This window comes from Podarcis gaigeae (genome assembly GCF_964106915.1).
Source record: "Podarcis gaigeae genome assembly, chromosome: 4".
Classification (NCBI taxonomy): Eukaryota; Metazoa; Chordata; class Lepidosauria; order Squamata; family Lacertidae; genus Podarcis; species Podarcis gaigeae.
This window is the reverse complement of record NC_139677.1, coordinates 40,104,605-40,125,039: the sequence shown is the minus strand read 5'-3', so window position 1 is coordinate 40,125,039 and position 20,435 is coordinate 40,104,605. Positions and strand designations below refer to the sequence as shown.

Here is a 20,435-nt window from a genome sequence, read left to right as displayed (position 1 = left end):
TGGCACTCTTTGTTTTTGGTGGCTCCAACAAGGTGAAGAGAATACCTACACCTGTCAATCTTCTCTCTGCCACAGAGCCATTATAAAAACATAGAAAGAAATCATATTTTGCTTCATAACTGGGAAAACTATGTGCATTTTCTTTTGTAAGAAATCACAGGGCTAAGAATTGTTGCATGGCTAACTCATGCCAATGCTGTGGCTGTGCTTAGAAAAGTCAGGAAATGCATTGCGTGCATAAATCCATAAGGGCTTCTTGTCACATTAGAGTGCAGATTAGCTCTTCAATTTTGCAAGGCTGCAATAAACAATAATGGCAAGGACTTAAAACTTTGCTGACTTACCTGGAAGGCTGATACACACACACACACACACACACACACACACTTCTAAATCTGCATGCCTCCTCCACTAAAGTCAGCAGCCTCATGCTGATGTACATTGTAAAGAATCTAGGTCAGGGTGTTTGGGTTTTCTGTGGTGGTAATCAACAATGTGATATTCCTAATTAAACATATGCATTCATTCCTTAGGTGATTAATCTCACATTCAAAACAAAGAAAGAAACCTGAGACTTTCCCTTTCCTTGAATTATAAAGCTGCCTTTCTTTTCTTACTGCTTTCCTTCCCACTTAATGCTTTTGTTTAATTCTCCATTCATTGTTCTGAGTTGAGGTAAGTATCTGGAATTTAATAGAGTTGCAGGAAGGAAAAGTGCTCTGTTTATTTTTAAGAGAGAAAAAAAGGAAGGAAATCAGAATATACATTTTCAATAATAGAAAATGTGCTATGTAGAAGTAAAATTCACACACGGCTCTGTATCCACTTGTTTAGATGTCACAGAAAATTAAGCATGTATATCATTCCTTTCCACTAACATTCTTTCCTCTCCCCACCCCCCCATCTTTTAGTCAGATTTTAGTAGGCTCATATGTGGCATGTTGTATAAGCTACAAAATTCTTGGGTTGTCAGATTATATAAGAACTTAAAAATTGTGCATATATGAATTCACAATACGATGAGTGTGTATGTGTGTATGAGAGAGAGAGAGAATTGGGAAAAGGGTGGGCAAATAATTCACCTAAATTCAATTTTTTAAAAATCACAATTACTTAAATGTACATAGGCTTGAGCAAAGAGAAAAAGGAATAAATTCTACAGTCCTATGTCATGAATGGAAGAATATTTTGTTATAAACCAGAGGTATATTCACACATTCCCAATGACATTGTGGGTGGGTGTTTACTAAGATCGCAACCACCACTTCCTTCTTCACTCACCAGAGGTAGATGTGGGAAGGAAAAGGCTAATCAAAGAGGAGTTTTCAAATGCTCATCCAGTAACCACACAAGGCAACTCAAGTCTAACTTTAAAGTTTTATGTCTCATTCTGGAAGAGAAAGCAACATGATTTTTAGGTGTAGATTTTGAAGTCATGTGTTATATAGTTCTAGAGATAGATGACAGCAGTTAGGACTGGTAGGACAAACATTTTCCCCCATGGTCCAGTGGGCCATTACAAATTAGGGCTATGGTTCAATAAGTTTGGAAGTAAGAGAGAAGAGGACAGAGAGAAAGTCACAGAGATAGTTTTAAAAGCTGATGAACTAAGAAACAGGGGAGGGTATTTAATGTAGCTGTGAACTAAGTCTGCGAGGAGAAACGTTTTGCATTCAGTCATTGCTCTGCTGACGTATACTGCACTGATGCATTGACACAAAACAGCAAACCCTAAACTGGGCCAAGTGGAATTTAGAAGGCCCTCAAGCAGAAATGCTTGGAGGAAATACTGAGAAAGTTTTCAAGCCAAAAAGCTGACATCTATTCCTGGGCAAGTGGAAGACAACATCCACCCCACCCAGTAGTTGTTTCTGAAGCCAGCCAATGTATTCTTTTAGAAGAAGATGGAACAACTCTGTGTCTACGGAAGCATGTGGTGGGTGGAACTCTTGCCTTATAATTGTGGGATACAGAGACAGAAAACCAGCTTTCTTATGCTGAAGGATTTTTGAAGCATACTTGGTCTTCAGGGATCCTTGATCCAAGTGATTGCAACTTAGTCCTACTTTAGGCAATTACTCTAGAAACGTTCACATATGCAAGCATGCTGAGATTCAAACTCTTTTTAATGTTTAAATGATAGTATATTTCTGTACTTGTCAACTATTGTTACTAAAGCCTTATGAGGATTCAGATTCAAGTGACTAACATTGAGTCTGGAATGTATACAAAGACAGTGGAAGGCCTGGAGTAAGTGGAAAGTTGTACAAACTGCAAGTCATGGTGGGTGATGCTGATTGACTGAATTGGCCTTGGCTTCCCTGATTAGTAACCTGTATCAGGAGAGGGACTGATGAGTGTGACCCTGCTATACTCTTACAGCAGTTTTTTGAAACTTGGCCATTGTATCCTCCAGAATTGACTGAGCAGGATGGGTACTGGAGGCAATGAATTACAGTGGTTCCATTCATACCAGCAAACGATTGAGCTGCCACATTATGCAATGGCTGGAACTTCCAGGTCAGTCTCAAGGGCAGCCTCACATAGAGCACAGTGGACTAATCCAATCTGGAGGTGACCAAAACAGTGGTTGGGCTATGGTCAGTTGGGTGAAATATATTTGGATAGCTCAAGATGATATGTTTGCATCATTCTAACACAGCCAGTTTAGCTAGGTTGGAAATCCCTTTCAAACCCAAACGAAGACTCAGGGCCAATGCTTCAAACAAAATCCCTTTTCATGCCCTTTCACAAACTAAAACTCCACCCCAGTCAGTATGCCAGACCATTAAGTTCACAAATAACAAACTCCTATTCTTTATAGTCCATCTTCCCTTCTGATGGAAAATATGATTGCAGTTCTTGAAAAGTTGAAATTGCCTTTTCCCTTTCTGGAAATAATCAGAAGCCTCAAGTATGACATATATCTTGACTAGGATTCTTTAGGATTTGAGGTCCGTCCCATGGAAACCAAGAAAAAAAATATTGCAGCTCAAATATCCTTTGGGAACAAACCATGAAGCATTTGAACAACATATAATTACACATCATAGCTTGTTCTATCACCAGTCTTTTATTCTTCTTTTTTCATGGCAAAAGTTAAACAGGATACTCTGCTGAAAGTATAGGAAACACAGACTAAAATTCAGCTCTGGATTATGTTTCTGAAAGTCATTGATCTTCGTACTACCTAATTTCAAAGAAGGTTCCTTATGATTCAGTTGTTGTTGGGGATAGGAGCAGTATCTGGAACTCCCCTAGAGTCTAAATCAAGACCTCCAGTTGTATCTCCCAAAGGAAGACAAGTGTCTGGAGAGAATATTGCAGTGACCATGGGACCTGCTAATAGTCCACTTTAAAGGATTAATCAGTGGTGCTAACCTTTGTTCTTCTTCAAATTCACTCCAATATAACGTATTGCTGATTAAGGCTTTAGAATAGTTAACTATACATGTATACACTTGGATTTCTAAATTTCCTGAGGGAATTTTTTTTCCTTTACTGGTGAAGATCTGCTTTCTGCTTTCCTCTACTGTTAAAGCAAAATGTGTAGCGGAAGGAAGAGGTGGGTGTGTACCCTTAGCTTTATTAAGGTCAGTTCTGCTATCAAACTAACCCTTCCTTGTTTCTGCTTCAGATTTTCTCAGGATAGCTTACCCAACTTTCCATGGGTATTGTCTGTGCTCAAAGCCTGAGGCATATGGTGCTGACAGTAAAATGTTTGCATACAAGCATAAACCTGTTCAGGTCACGAAGCCCAATCTACTCTGATTAAAAGGAAGTAATTTTATTTAATCCTTCGCTTTTTGTGCATGAAATAAGGAGGTGTTAAAAAAATGGGATTAGAAATGAAACTTTTATGTAGGAATAGATATGACTGCCTGAAGTGTTCCCTGTTTCTTGAACTGAGTTCCCACCGGTAGTGCTTTCATGTTTATTGGCAAGCTCAAGTATAGTCCTTTATACTTAAGATTACCACCAACTCAAGCATAGATCTCCACAAAAATAATTCCAGTGGGGGCAAGCTCTATGACCTGTAACTGCAGGTTGTTGACTTGCCTATTTGCAGTCTTTCTAAAACTGAACCCCACACGCCATCACACGGTGCTGAAGAAAAGTCATGAGAAACTGTGGCGATTTACCGTATTTTATGGGATCGTACTTTTCAGAACTAACTTATTCCAAATCAGGAGTGCCAACTTGGCCCCACGACCGTGGGTGCCTGGAACTGAAATTTGAGAGAGCCTGGCCCCTTCATGGGGAATTTTGTGAGTCCTCGAATACCCAGGGTCCCAGTGTGTTGGCACCTATGTTACAAATTGCTTTATTTGCCCATTTAATAATAACAGAGTAAGGCAACACTGAACAAAAATACTGTCTTATGGGTTGTAGAGATCGGCTTTGCTTCTGGTCACAAGACAAACAATAAAATTTGATGTGCATGATGCACGCAGCAACTGGTAGGAAAGTTTTCTTGTTGGTGTTGCCTGATCCTGCTAATTGCTTGACTTACAAGACAACACTGTCTTTCACATAGTTTTGGTATGTTGGATATTAGATGTTGTCTTTGCATGCTGTCACAGAATGTTTTTATGATGGCTTTAATTGTGCAACTGTATTATGCACATCACTTGTACTGTTCAGATCATTTACATTGAGATTAAGTCTACGGGATGAGCAGTGGACACAGGTTGCCTGAGGATAGATTGGCCTGATTTGTTCTCTTTCTTTCTTTCTTTCTTTCTTTCTTTCTTTCTTTCTTGCCATAGATGAATAACCATTGTATCCTTGTCCTACTAATTCAGTGGTTCTCATAGGGTGTGGTGCGCCACACTGGTGCTGCAAGAGAGGATGGGAAGTGTGGTGGGAAGATTCAAGAACAATATTATATTTTGGGAATGAGTCATGTTCTTAAGTAGCTCATTGTTTCAGACTTTCTTGATCATTTTCTAAAGTAGTTGTGTTCTATGTTCATTTGGACTTGTTTTGGCAAGGCCACATGATCAAAATGGATCTGGATACCCAAACTCCACCTCATGGAATCATAGAATTGCAGAGTTGGAAAGGACCTTGAGGATCATCTAGTCCAGCCTCCTGAAGCTTCCCCATACGGGGATTGAACCTGCAGCCTTGGCATTACCAGAAAGGATTGTTCCTTCCTCCAGAAAGTAATGAGAAGTGGGGAAATGAGGAGGCTCCCATTACACAAAGAAGGCTTTGTACACTGGTGTTCAGTTGCATGTTGCATATGCCCATCATCTCCGGTAACTAATGCAAAAGGGTGTGTGTGTGTGTGTGTGTGTGTGTGTGTGATTGATGGTGATGAAGGGCTCTAAACTTGATGGGAAGGCACTGGACCATTTCACAGTTCAGATGACATCATTGGGGACACAACTGGGCCTAGACTGCATCTGATTCAGGTTGGGTTGCCTTCAGAATAATTAAATCAGGGCATCTGCTGGATACCTGAAATCAATTAATTCTCCCAAGTACCCATTGTCGACAGGATGTGTCTGGTCTGCCCGTCACCATTAATGAGTGCAGAAACAATGCCTTCCACCCTTCTTGATCAAACAAGCATTTGATTTGTGTGTGTGTGTGTGTGTGTGTGTGTGTGTGTAACAGCTAAAAATGCTAGTTGTAGATGGCCTGAAATCAGACTCCTTTCTGCTCCAGTTCATAGACAGAAAGACTGGGGATTTTTTATTCTATAAATAAATAAGTCTACGGGCTAATTTGTTAAGGTTTCCCACATTCTTGTTTGATGGTGGGATGTGGCAGAAATAAAATCTCTGAATGTGACATTATCTGAGAGACGTTCCAGCCCATTTGGGAGAACTTGTTTATTGTATGTGATAGATGTTATAAAGAAATTTAACTCAGTGAACCTTCTAACTAAGGACTTCTGACAGAGTGAAGTATGTGGTTTTAGGACTGGACCCGTCATTTAATTAACAACAATGAGGAACGAACACTGAGAAGACTGTGTGTGCATGCATGAAGTTAAAAAACAAAGGTTTATCTGGTGTCCGCCTCCTTTTTTTTAATGCACTATCTAATCTTTCTCTTAGCATTTCCGTTCTGTCTGTGGCTTCTTTTGGCATGGTATTCCATCACTGCCTTGTTGTTCTGATTAGGAAGCTTTTCTCTATCTAATCTAAACTGACTCTTCTTTAATGCAGAGTAATGTGTTTGTGCAGATAATGCATTCCCTGGTCAAGCTTCAACTTCCTCTTCTATTGTTTCCTTCATCATATATATATATATATATATATATATATATATATATATATATCTGGCATTGATTATTTATTTATTTTTAGGGGGGGTTACTTCAGAAGCTTAGCCTTGTCTCCTCCTGCGCCGTGAAAGCCAAATATTAATATCTTTGAGGAAGAGGAAATGATAGCTAAGTATAGCATCCATGAAAATGTACTAAAGATAGTGTGTTTGGGTGAAGTACATCATAAAGCGTTGATATTGAGATTTGATATATTCCCACTTGAGAAGAGAACAGAGTCAGTAAGAGAGAAACTTTTGCACAGAGAGGCTTCGCTGGTCCTTTTAGGTCACCACATGTCAGAACATGTCTCTGTCACTGGTGCATCTCCTGAGTCATGGGCTAATGCTGCAGTAGAAAGAGAGGCTGACCTCTGGGCACTCTCAACTTTCCCCCGAAGATGTTTCCATCAACATACCTCCTCCAGCTGTTCTCTCATTGCCAGCATTTCACCCACTATTCTGTTTCCTTTGAGTGTACAATTGTTGTTCTCTCCTACAGAGCAGATGGACAACTGAAGCCTGCAGATAGGGACTTGCCTGGGGCAAGATTTGAATCAATCTTTCACTAATCTAAGTCACCCAAATATCCATGGGGGGAGGGGGGAGGAGAAGGGGTAGATGGAGGACAAGAGTAGGGCACACACTACAGCAGGGGTCAGCAAACTTTTTCAGCAGTGGGCCAGTCCCCTGTCCCTTGGACCTTGTGGGGGGCCGGACTATATTTTGAAAACACACACACACCAAAAAAAATTCCTATGCCCCACAAATAACCCAGAGAAGCATTTTAAATAAAAGGACACATTCTACTCACGTAAAAACACGCTTATTCCCAGACTGTCCACGGGCCAGATTTAGAAGGCAATTGGGCCAGATCCGGCCCCAGGGCCTCAGTTTGTCTACCCAAGCACTACAGCAGTCGCATGGAAGGCACTTTAAATGGTTGAATGCTACATCTGGTGAAATATTAATCTCCTGACATATTCATGAACAATAGCTTCCTACATGGATTGGGCAATTTCTCTACACATCATGGTGGACTTCAGTTTTTGCAGAAAGTTTTACATTGAGGTGCTTCAGGGTGTAATACAATGTGCTGAAACCCACACATTGTAGCTGCAGTTCATACGCCAGACTTCTGGTTGGCTGTAAGTTAAAAAAGCAAGGTTTAAAAATTGGGGGGGGGGGGACGGACCAAAATAGCAGAGGAAGGATTGGAGTGGGGGAAGGTGGTGCAGGGTGTGGTCTTAACACTTACAAGGGCGTTTAATTACACATAACCCAAAAGAAAATTAGTTTTGAAGGTTTTTTTTATAAGAGCATTCTTTTTTTTGTAGCGGCTGCTTTATCTCAGAATGTCATCTCCCCTACTAACTGAAAACTATTTATTGAAAGGGGCACATTTGTTTAATTTCTGTAGGTAATCAATAGTAGTTTTACTCATCAAGGAGACCCATTGAAATCAATGGACTTACTTGATTTCAGTGGGTCTACCCTAATGTTTAATGTAATGCAGTAATATGCATCGCCCTAAGGCACGCTTTCAAAGTTTTACCCATTTTGTAGTGGCTTCCAAGCAAATTGCATTTTATTAACTCATTTGGCATTTCTTGAGTTAACTGAAAATAGTTTTAAGTTACCTATTCTTCTCTGTCTTCTTCCAGGAATGCAATTTACAGTTATGTATATAAGGAAACCTGTTAGACTTAAATCAGCCCGGCTGGTGTTTAAGCTGCCTAGAGAGACAAGTAAGCAGGCAGCCCACACCCTGCAAAGTGGGAGTGATTGGTAGGCTGGACAGAGCACAGCTTCCTGAATCAAACTGACTACAAAACCGTTCAGCTGGTCCTAAGAGAAACAACACAGACCAGGAACACACACACAAGAACCCCTATCAAGTTTTTACAACAGAACTTCTGGAAAATAGAATCAACTAGCACAAAAGAATAATGGAGGAAGAGGTAAGATATTTGAGCTTTGTGTAGTATCTTTGTTTTCAAAGTAAAGGAGGGAAATATCAGATTGTCTAGTTCTTTACAGCTGTGATTTTTGATTTTTTTTAAAATAAAAAATCTCCTAGAATGGCTTGTGTGTGTGTTATAAATATCTCCAGACAGTTTATAGTGGTTGTGCTCAGCACCAGCTGTGTGGGCAATCAGTTGTTCTGGCTTATCCGACACCCCATGCACTTCTAATTATGCTGCACTTTCTTTTCCAAAGAGACAACAAACTTTCTTATCTTAGATGTGGAATCTGAAGGGTGGGGGGAGGGGAGGAGGGGAAGATGTGAAATTGCCGGACAAAAACAATGATTTGCACATTGCATCTTTCGGTTTGGAATTCCAAGGGAATTTTCCTTAAATCTGGAGAAAAGTAAAAATCCCAGTCTTGGAGAACACGCATTGGTGTCCTTTTTCTGCTGCACAGCATTTCCTAGTACTTGCATGCAGAAAAAAACAAGTAGCAACTATTTCATCACAGTAGAGTGACTGATGTGTCTGGAGAGTTGTGAGTGAAAGGGATTCTTAAACTGTTTTCTTTTGAAACAGCCGTATTCTAGAGCACCAAGTGGCATACAAAAAAACTATTCCAAAACAGGTGCAGAGCTTTTAATAGTGTGATACAGTTTTTCTTTCTCTCTAAGAATTAATTATAAGCCTTGAAGAACCACATTACCTGTATTGTAGGCTTTGATTTCATGAAGTGCTGAGAAAAGAAAATACAGTGTTAATATTCCTGAAAAGTAGTATCTGTTAAGCAGTTGGTAGTATTAGTGTTGTCACAATGTTCCCTTTCTTACCACTAAGTATTTTTCTATCTATGAATGCCTATATAATAACTAGGCAATAGAACCGGGAGCTTCATGATATCTGTGGAGTTTAAAATAAAAATTCAGAATAAAGGACAAAAGCAACTTAAATGTATTTATTAATCTAAGTCACACTCATAAATATATATCTATCTAGCATTAATAAACTGCTGCAATTCAGAATGAATGAATTAATGTATTTTCTTTTAAGAGTTTCTGCAGAGGAGCGGTATGACTTAGTTGTCTTTGGAATTGAAATGAAATTGTGACTGGCTATCATTTATGTCAATGCCCCCCCCCTCCAAGTGATGTGCATTCATAGGCATTGCACAAATAAAATAAATGAAACTTTTGTCTAGGGCATTATATGAAAGTAATATTGGGATTACACGCAAAGCTGATGGATTGCTGACCACCAAATATAATAACTATGCTCAGTAATGTGTTTCTAATTTCAACCTCTTTATGTTTGTACAATGCCATTTATTACAATGGAATTTGTCTGCAGTAAAAAATCTGGAACCTGAGAACTAGAAGTTTCCTAACTGTAAATGTACTTCAAGCATTTCTGGGTCGGTTTTTATTGTGCTCCAAAATGATTAATGTAAAACGTTTTATTTATGTAAGACATTTTTATACAATCCTTCATCAATGATTCCATGGCAGTGCACAACAGTGCAAATACCTTTCCAATGAAATTGACACCAAATACAATAAAATAATCCAAACCCATATTAAACAATCCAATTTGTATTAGTGGCTAAAGAGAAATGTTGATAAATCATGCTTTGTTAGACTAACTGGAAGCCAGCGTGGACATATTCACCTGGAATGGAGGATCTTCAACATCTTAAGGATCTTGGCTTTGCAGGAAACACGAGCATGACCTCACAACATGCCCTAATCACTCGTGGTTGTATCCAATGATGTCTTTGCGTTAGTGGAAAGCAGTTCTATTTGTGGAAGGTGATACCCTACTGAGGGTTGCAGAGTCTCTAGAACAGGGGTAGGCAACCTAAGGCCCAGGGGCCAGATACGGCCCAATTGCCTTTTAAATTCGGCCCGTGGATGGTCCAGGAATCAGTATGTAGAATCATGAGTAGAATCATCCAGGAATCATGAGTAGAATGTGTGCTTTTATTTAAAATGCATCTCTAGGTTATTTGTGGGACATAGGAATTTGTTCATTCCCCCCCCCCCAAAAAAAAAATATAGTCCGGCCCCCCATGGCTGAAAAAGGTTGCTGACTCCTGCTCTAGAACATAGCACAGAAGGCTACAGTAGCTAGGTGGAGTGGCAAAAATTAGGTGTGCTGCGTGAACAGTGTTAGGTATACCCCTTTGTCTCAGTACAACAATGGTAGAAAACCTGTTGTTCTCTAGATGTATTGGACTACAACTCCAAGCATCCCTGTCCACAGGATTGTTTGTAATTGCAATGGAGTCTGCTGGTGGCTTTGGACTGGTAAACAAGCTGAAGTGTAATTCAGACATGACAAGCATTGCATATATTTAACAGAATTTGTATACTGCTTAATTGTAAAAACCTCTGGTCAAATGTTGATTGAGGGTTGTGATGATTCTGAATGAGGTATTCAGCCTTTTTCTGCACTCCTCCTGAAGAAACAAGGATGGAAATGGGGGTTTCTTAACTTCCAAGACCTGGATGCTCAGTTATAATGTCAGCGGCCGCAAGCTGATGTTTTTTACAAATCATCTTCTACTCAAAATGTATCCTGTCCTGAAAGAAAACCCAGACTTAGTCTTAGTTTGATTCAATGGGCCTTGTGTGGAGCTGCCTCTGAAAATTGTCTGGAAGCTTCAGCTGAATTAGCACACAGCTGGGATGGTAATGATGGAAGCTGCCTGTTCAGGCCATATAACACCAGCGCTTTCTCAGCTTCACCAATTACTAGTTTTCTTATAGGCTCAGGTCAGTGTGCTTGCTCTCACACTTTTAAAACCTGAAATAGTTCGGGACCAGAATATCCTAGCAATTGCATTCCTCCATAGGTACCTGTGTGGGAATTCAGTTACCCTACAAGGGCACTCCTTTGCGTAGCACTAGGTCTTATGGAAAGCAAGTAAGTAGCCAGGAAAGAGCCCCTTCTGTTGTGGCATCCAGGAACCTTGCATAGCTTCTGTAGAAATATTTCTTGGCTCTTCTTGCTGTCTGATTTTAAGCAGGCAGAAAAAATCATTTTATCTAGAGAGAAGTTTCATTATGTATCTGTTGCTATTCATTTTAACAGCCTTTGCCAAAACCGGTTGCTTTATTGTTATAGTTCATTTTTAAGATGTGCTTTATTGCGTGCGGTATCCTTTAGAATTTATTTATTGTATATATTTTAATGAAGGTGGGATATTAATGAAATTATAGTAGGAATAATGCCTTGCCATTTATGTACAGAGCCATATCTAGAAGTACCTTTGGTCATTCTGGTGCAATGTCTGACAAATGTTTAGCCACTAGGTGTCTTAAGTGTGCTAGAAATTAAGATGATTGAAAAAACAGTAATTATTTCAGTGGGTTGTTGTTGTTTTTTTGAACTATAGTTATTTTCTCCAGTTCCTACATCTATATAGGACAGAAACTTTGCACTCTTTTGTGAGTTGTTCAAAATGGCAAGATCTGATACACTTTCTCCTTTCTCATTTTTTGCAATAATGTGCGAAAGATTGAGTTTTTCCACCTCTGGAGTTTGAGCATCTCCCTTCATGGAATGTGTGCCTTCCTCTCTTGTAGCTTACTGTACTGGTGAAACAATGAAGTGTGAATTACTTGTTGCTTCCTCTTTTGCAAATTCCTGTGAGTCCCTTTAACTGTTAGCTGCAGTTCTCTGGGTTTAAGACTATAGAGTCATAAGAAAACACCTATATCTGACCAGGGGTATGAGAATGGCTGCTTACCTGGTCCAGAGGTGGGCAGAGGTTGTGGCCCAGTGCGGCAGCCCCTCACACCCCCAGGGGGAGAAAATGACTTTGCCATGGCAGCTGGCCATTGGGGCACCTCCCTGACTGGTTGCCCTCCTGAAGTTTGAATGTGCCCTATCAGGGGCAAGCTGATGGGCGGAGCCTGGGTGGTAAAGTAATAGATGATTTAAAAAAAAATAATTTGTATACTGCTTATAAGCCAAAATATTTGCATCTAAGGCATGCAATAGGGACGTGGGTGGCGCTGTGGGTTAAACCACAGAGCCTAGGACTTGCTGATCAGAAGGTCGGCAGTTCGAATCCCCACGACGGGGTGAGCTCCGTTGCTCGGTCCCTGCTCCTGCCAACCTAGCAGTTTGAAAGCATGTCAAAGTGCAAGTAGATAAATAGGTACCGCTCCGGCAGGAAGGTAAACGGCACTTCCGTTCGCTGCTCTGGTTCTCCAGAAGCGGCTTAGTCATGCTGGCCACATGACCCGGAAGCTGTACGCCGGCTCCCTTGGCCAATAAAGCGAGATGAGCGCCACAACCCCAGAGTCGGCCACGACTGGACCTAATGGTCAGGGGTCCCTTTACCTTTACTTAAGGCATGCAATATCCATACAATATTGATAAATGAAGATGATAATTGTGATTTTAATGAGAAATAATGCAGGCCCATACAGAGAGCCATATTTTATGTTGTGCTTTAGGGAGACCGGATACTGTAATGTACCTTAATACCAGCATTTTCCTGACCACTTTGCCTAAAGCGGTAGCTGTAGAAAAAAACAATATAACAAACTGATCTGTCTCAGAAGGAATTAAGGTCACAAGATTATTATTATTATATTCATTCTGAGGAAGGCAACTAGCCATAATACAGAGTATTATGGGAATGCAGTTTCTTAAACTGTGCTAACCCTATAGATTTCCTCCATAAGCCTTGGGGTAATATATATTTTTAAATAAGATTCATCTAAGTACTAAAACATTAATATTTTTGAATAGTTCTGATAGAAAGGCAGCTTTTAACTTGCAATATAATCTGTGGAGCAGAATTAAAATCTAGTTTTATAAATTGATTTCTGATCACAAGGCATTTGGTTCTCTGATTTCCGACTTAATCTTTGTGAAATATGAAATGCAGCGCTATTGTTGAAAGCTGCCCTAGCAAAAAGAAAATGAAGCATTCTGGTGCCATGTCCCAACAGACCTCCTGAGTTCATGTAGGCACTTGAGGCACCGTCTTTATAGTTGTCTAAACATGAGGCAAGGCTGAAGGGAGAGAAAATCTCTTTGATATGACAGACTGAGCTTTAACATATGACTGGTTGGGATTTTTTGTTTATGTGCCAGGCTGTGAACCTCTATACTTTGTAGCTATTGCTCTTTATGGGAAAGCTGTAGTTAGTTAATTTTATACTCTGAACAGAATGAGTATTGCAGGGGGCACTTTTTAGATGGAAATACAGTCGTACCTTGGATCCCGAACGCCCTGGAACTCGGACATTTTGGCTCCCGAATGCCACAAACCCGGAAGTTACTGTTCTGGTTTGCAAACGTTCTTTTGGAACCCAAACGACCGACGGGGCTTCCGCGGCTTCTGATTGGCAGCAGAAGCTTCCTGCAACCAATCAGAAGCCACAATTTGGTTTTTTGAATGTTTTGGAAGTTGAACAGACTTCTGGAGCGGATTCTGTTTGACTTCCAAGGTACAACTGTACTTAAAATCATAGAATCTTAGAGTTGGAAAAGACACCAAGGGTCATCTAGTCCAACCCCCTGCAATGCAGGAATCACTTCTGTCATTTCAAAATTTAGTAAGCCAGCCCTGGGGACCTCCTGCTCATTCTGCAAAGTAGGGATCTGTGCTTCCAGTTCACAATCCTGCTCAGACAGCAACGCTGGAGACTTGATCTGTTCTCAGCACTGCTAGTACTAATTTTGCCCTTTTATGCACTTGTCACTTTACTATAATTCAGCAAGGCAATGCCTTGGTTCTTGTTTATTTTTGTACCACACCCTTCCTCCATTGAGCTAAGGATGGTGTACTTCACTTTATTCTCACAACTATCCTGTAAGGTAGGTTATGCCCATATGGATGGCATAAACCAGAGGTAACTACTGTATAGATTTCAGTAGAATGTGCTTAACTCTCCTTTTGCAATCAATAGAACTTAAAATTCTGGTTAGGCACACTATTCTTGCTACAGGGTGCAGGAAAAGAAATCTCAGGAGGAAGGACTGTAAAACAGAGTGGTATTAAATCTAGAGTAGGGATGGGTGAATCTCATAAACCTCATTTCTCTGTTTTCCATCTTGTCCAAACTTAAATTCAGTTCTCCACACCAGTTTACGAATTCTTTTTTTAAAGGGTCCTCATGAAAATACATTAGCATTTTAGTGCAGTTTTCTCCTATTGTACACACTTTTCTGTGAAATTTTGCCTATAATATTGTACTCATTTCTGCAAATCAGTTTTCTCTGATATACCATAATACGTTTTATATGTTGTCTTCACTAATATATGTGTGTCTGTGCACACTTTATGCCAAGTATATGCTTTCGTGTACACATTACTTGGTTGGAAAACTGCATTGCAAAATTTGGAGAAATGCAGGTTTCAAAGGATGAGTGTGTCACTTCTCAAACTGTTCTAGGAAGTGTGAATTAGGTCTATTCACTTTTAATGGGGAACTGAACCAAATTTCCTCCCCATTCCTAATCTAGGGTTGTATTCAACCTAAAAGCTGATATTTGTAGACAAACATATTGCTGCCCTACTTAATAGCATTTTTCAAACACTGGGGCATGATTTACAATGTGGTAGCAAGATATAGCAATCAGTACTCATATCTTCCCTACTTCCCACTTTATGCTTTTTCAAGGTAGCAGGTAGCTGCTTTGAAATTACTTCCTCGTTGTATAATGCAGTGTTTCCCAACCTTTTTTGGGCAAAGGCACACTTGTTTCATGAAAAAAATCTCGAGGCACACCACCATTAGAAAATGTTTAAAAAATTAACTCTGTGGCTATATTGACTATATATAAAGTAACTCTCGTTAATAGGCATCAAATAAACACAAAGAAAGTATTTTATAATTACTTTATTATGAAATAGTAAGTACCGTATTTTTCCTTTATTTCCCCCCCCAAAAAAAACCAGGTCGGGGAACAGTGGGATGGCGGTGCTGCGCCTCCCCGCTGTCCACCGAGCTTGTGGGGCTGGCCCATGTCTGCCTGGCGCGAGGGGCGCTCTGCTTCAGGGCGCCCCGCGCGTCGGGCGGCAGACTACAGTCCGCAGCATGGGGAACCCTCTGTTTCAGGGCGCCCCACGCGCCCCCCAGGTGCGCAAGGCTGGCCAACACCAGCGCGGAGCACGGGGTGTCCTCCGAAGGGCGCCCCGTGCTCCGCGCTGCCAGCTGCCGCCCGCAAGCTTTGCGCTCCCGGGGGGAGATCCCCCGGATGCGCAAGGCTTGCCGACACAAGCGCGGAGCACGGGGCGTCCTCCGAAGGGCGGCCCGTGCTCCGTGCTGCCAGCTGCCGCCCGCAAGCCTTGCGCTCCAGGGGGGAGATCCCCCGGGTGTGCAAGGCTGGCCAACACCAGCGCGGAGCACGGGGTGTCCTCCGAAGGGCGCCCCGTGCTCCGCGCTGCCAGCTGCCGCCCGCAAGCCTTGCGCTCCAGGGGGGAGATCCCCCGGGTGTGCAAGGCTGGCCAACACCAGCGAGGAGCATGGGGCGGCCTCCGAAGGGCGCCCCGTGCTCCGTGCTGCCAGCTGCCGCCCGCAAGCCTTGCGCTCCTGGGGGGAGATCCCCCGGGTGCGCAAGGCTGGCCGACACAAGCGCGGAGCACGGGGCGTCCTCCGAAGGGCGCCCCGTGCTCCGTGCTGCCAGCTGCCACCCACAAGCCTTGCGCTCCTGGGGGGAGATCCCCCGGGTGCGCAAGGCTGGCCAACACCAGCGAGGAGCACGGGGCGGCCTCCGAAGGGTGCCCCGTGCTCTGTGCTGCCAGCTGCCGCCCGCAAGCCTTGCGCTCCTGGGGGGAGATCCCCCGGGTGCGCAAGGCTGGCCGACACCAGCGCGGAACACGGGGCGTCCTCTGAAGGGCGCCACGTGCTCCGCGCTGCCAGCTGCCGCCCGCAAGCCTTGCGCTCTCTGGGGGGAGGTCCCCCGGTGCGCAAGGCTTGCCGACACAAGCGCGGAGCACGGGGCGTCCTCCGAAGGGCGCCCCGTGCTCCGTGCTGCCAGCTGCCACCCACAAGCCTTGCGCTCCTGGGGGGAGATCCCCCGGGTGCGCAAGGCTGGCCAACACCAGCGAGGAGCACGGGGCGGCCTCCGAAGGGCGCCCCTGCTCCGTGCTGCCGGCTGCCGCCCGCAAGCCTTGCGCTCCTGGGGGGAGATCCCCCGGGTGCGCAAGGCTGGCCGACACCAGCGCGGAACACGTGGCGTCCTCCGAAGGGCGCCCCGTGCTCCACGCTGCCAGCTGCCGCCCGCAAGCCTTGCGCTCTCGGGGGGAGCACGGGGCAGCCGACACAAGCGCGGAGCACGGGGCAGCCTGCCGAAGCGAGCGGCGATGGGATGTGGGGGGGAGGGAGCTCGCCGCCCCGTGTGTGCTCGCCGCCACCCGGCCTCTCGCCGCCCGACTCGCCCGCCTCCCTCCCACGGCACACCAGGCAGCGTCTCGCGGCACACTAGTGTGCCACGGAACACCGGTTGGGAAACACTGGTATAATGTCATGGTTCGATTTTCTGCTAGGACACCATTTATGCACCAGATAATTGTAATTTTTTCACTTGATATTGAATAATGCCACATAGCAGTTTGAAATGTTCTGTCTCTTGCCAGAGTTATGCAGCTGTGCTTAAAACTCTGCTGGCCAACTCAGTATATAATATGTTTTGCTTCTGAAACGCTGCCATATTACCTCCATTAGCACAGTGGTTGGTTTGCAAACATCTGTTTGCTCTTATTTTGCCTATGCTTCTTCAGATCTGTTTCTACATGACGTAAATCAGTGGCATTTGACTGGGCTGTGTGATTTGTTTGCTAAATAAAATGTTAAGAAATCGAGTGAAATAGCTACCCTGGAGCAATGACATGAATAGACACATACAGGGGGAAAGATGCTGATTGTGTGTGATGTCTTTCATGAGTTCAGATAGTCATGTGATTATCTATTTAGAAATAATTATTGGCCTCAGAAAACCCAGACCTAACCAGAGAAAGGATAAACAAAATCAAGGAAGTGGAATATATATATTCATATATGTGTATGCAAGCTTAGATGCAAAAGACTTTTGTTCATGGAATATCTTCTCACTGTCAGAAGCTGCACTGCATAGTCATTGCCAACTCTGCAAGATGGCTGGAAGTAAACCCCGTTGTGTTGGAGGTGATGTAGTGTTCCCAGACTAACTCCCAGCACACAGCAGACAGAATTTTGGGAGGAACTTGCTGCAAACATTGGTCAAGAGACAGAAGAAAGGATACAATGGTACCTCGGGTTACAGACGCTTCAGGTTACAGACTCTGCTAACCCGGAAGTAATACCTCGGGTTAAGAACTTTGCTTCAGGATGAGAACAGAAATCGCGTGGTGGTGGCGCAGCAGCAGCGAGAGGCCCCATTAGCTAAAGTAGTACCTCAGGTTAAGAACAGTTTTAGGTTAAGAACGGACCTCCAGAATGAATTAAGTTCTTAACCCAAGGTACATCTGTATTTTTGTGGCCCAATGGACATCTGGTTAGGTAAAACATCTGGGATTCTATAGGGAGTTTTGATCCCTTAGTTCCACATCTTTGCTGGGAGCAGTCTGTTAAGATCTCGTATGGATAAGAGATTCTAGCTGTCCAGAGGATGATGCCAAAACTGTGGGTGTGTATATGAGATACAATACAGGTCCAATCAAAGTTATCCCTCCATTCACTTTAATGGGCCTCAGTTTTGTTGATTTTTTAAAAAAATTCTCCATGCATAAACTATGCACACTGCAAGGTTCTAAATGGACGCAACTTGTTTTATATATCAACATTCCTACTGTTCCAATAACTAATGAAGGATGATAAATTGTGTGCAGTTTCCTCTTACGTAACTGGCCACTTTTGCCGTTATGGAGGTCATTTATGTATGTTCAATTCTGCATGAAGTTCAATTTTTTTCTAGCACTTTGCATACACACACACACACACACACACACACACAAATCTTAGCTACTTGACCTTAATATAATATTAAATGTCTACCTCATATCTATCTATCTAATTGCAAAGGCTAAAAGAAAGTGAGTTATGTAAGCTAGAGATCGCTTTAATTGAAATGGAAAGCAAAAATTATGTGCTATGGGACATAACCATCATGAATGATAATAATGGGCATCAGCATGTGTCCTGCATTTCCAATAAATAGAGTCATATCTGCTGATTATTTTCCTGAGATTGACTAGGGTGATTTGCCATCTGGTCATTATTTTCAGAAACTTTTCTTTTAAGTTTGAATACAAGAGAACGGTGTTATTACGTTTCAATATCTATTCCCATTATACATATGTCAAAGGTTTGCCAGTATTTTAACCATATAGTTTTGCTTACTCTGCCTAGCCTTACTCTGTCTAGACTTTTATATTTACTTCAAAAACAGAAAACAACAACTTTTTTTTCCAGATTTTGTCAATTCCCTTGTTTAAAAGTAGAATTTTTCAATTAAGGGTCACATGTTTGGATCTTAAAATCAATTTCCTTACGTTTCCTGCCCCCTTCTCCCACTGTGAAAACCCTTGAAACTGCCACCCCATGACTCTGCAGGACATAGGCGGCGGCTGCTGAACAAAGAATAATGGGGCATGGCGAGGGGCTGCTGGCCTAAAGAAAGAATGTCCCCAGAATTGATGTGGCTTATTTAGTTGGTCTCCACATCCCATCCCACATGGTTCAAGATAGCCCCTCCCACTCCTGGAGGGACACAGGTAGCTGGAGGTGGTGGAGAAACTTTCCTTCTGTAAGCTTCCTTAGTTTTAATTTTCAACCCAAAGTAGCGTATCCTCCTGCATGGATGCTTAATCAAATCTCAGAAAATCAAGCTCTACTTAACAATATCTATATACTGATATTGATTAGCTTTCCATTTAAATTTTCCCAGTAGTGCTCACTGTCTTTACATTCCAGAAGCAACTGAAGAGAGAGTGTTGACAGATCTGTTGCAGTGAATTTGGGGAATGGCAAGATGTGGGAGGTATCTTCATTGTATGAATTAAGAACAAGTGTTTGAATTGTCCTTTATTTCAGCCCATAAATTGTGGCATGATTCACATAGCAGTCACTCTAGTTTGATGGTTACGTAATCCCCTTTGGAAAAATCCAAGAATTTATTCTTGATCTGTGTTGCCATCTGTCCATAGTTATTTTTACTTCTAGCTTTAAACTATAACACAGGAGAGTATTAATTCAGATTCGTGGATGACTTGTTTCTTGCATCAAAGAAAATAATACATTTAGAGCGATAATGGAAATGTTCAGAGGAAATAATATTAGCAATAATTGTGCATCTATTGAAAAATAATAACGATAAACATTAGTACTATTCATTATATGGCATGCTGATCCTAAAAACCTGGCAAGGCTGAGATGGGAGTTTGTAAGTAGTTCTGTAACTCATCTCAACAGGAGAATTAAAACAGAATTTAGGAAGTCAGCTGTAGCACAAGGTCAGTCTCGAGTAAGTAACGGGTCCAGGTCAAAACTGAGGAGTAAGCCTGAAGAAAACTGGAAATTGGAAGCAGTAGGCAGACAAGGAAGTTGGAAGATTGGGAAGGAAGCAGGTGGCAAGAAGAGCCATGGGTGGGTGGGAAGGTTAACAAAAAGAGACTTTTCAACTTCCAGGATATGCTTTAGTCCAGGCAAAATGCCAGCTATAACCTGGAAGCACTTATAACCAGGCTAGAACTAAACAGCCACCAAGGAGCCATGTTTGTGGCCAGAAAGAATTCCCCCTTTTCTCTCTTGACTTTATACTTCATTCGCTCTTGATATAAAGTGTGTTAATACCAAACAAAGACTAGGAAGCACCTGATTCAAACCCTCATGCTGGTGATAAAATGAACTAGTCAAATATAATTTGGTTGAAAGGTATGGATATGAAAATGCATCCATGAATAGTTTGTGCAATGCAAAAACACATATCCACCATAAAATATAACTTTAAACAAGAAGGGGAATGGAGAAGAGAAGCATTGTCTGCTGACTATACCTGGAATGTGCGAGATGATGGCTGCGTGACAATAAAACAATGAATCAAATTTGTTTTGGGGCTTAGGATAAAGCACTGACTTGATACAATCAACAAATCTATACTTGACATGTCCCCTGTGGTCATTAATTACTGTGGTTTTGTGGATCAATGTCCATTCTTTGCAGGGTATCCATTATATGTACTTGCTTT

General features: G+C 42.3%; 1 protein-coding gene across 1 annotated transcript in view; it reads left to right on the top strand.

The window, feature by feature from the left end:
* The window catches only part of MID1 (midline 1), a 268,171-nt gene that overhangs the window by 57,274 nt on the left and 190,462 nt on the right, over positions 1–20,435 (top strand). Inside the window, exon 3 of the mRNA XM_083734368.1 lies at positions 7,944–8,240. The gene's annotated coding sequence lies outside the window, so the exon portion shown is untranslated. The remainder of the gene's footprint in view (positions 1–7,943; positions 8,241–20,435) is intronic.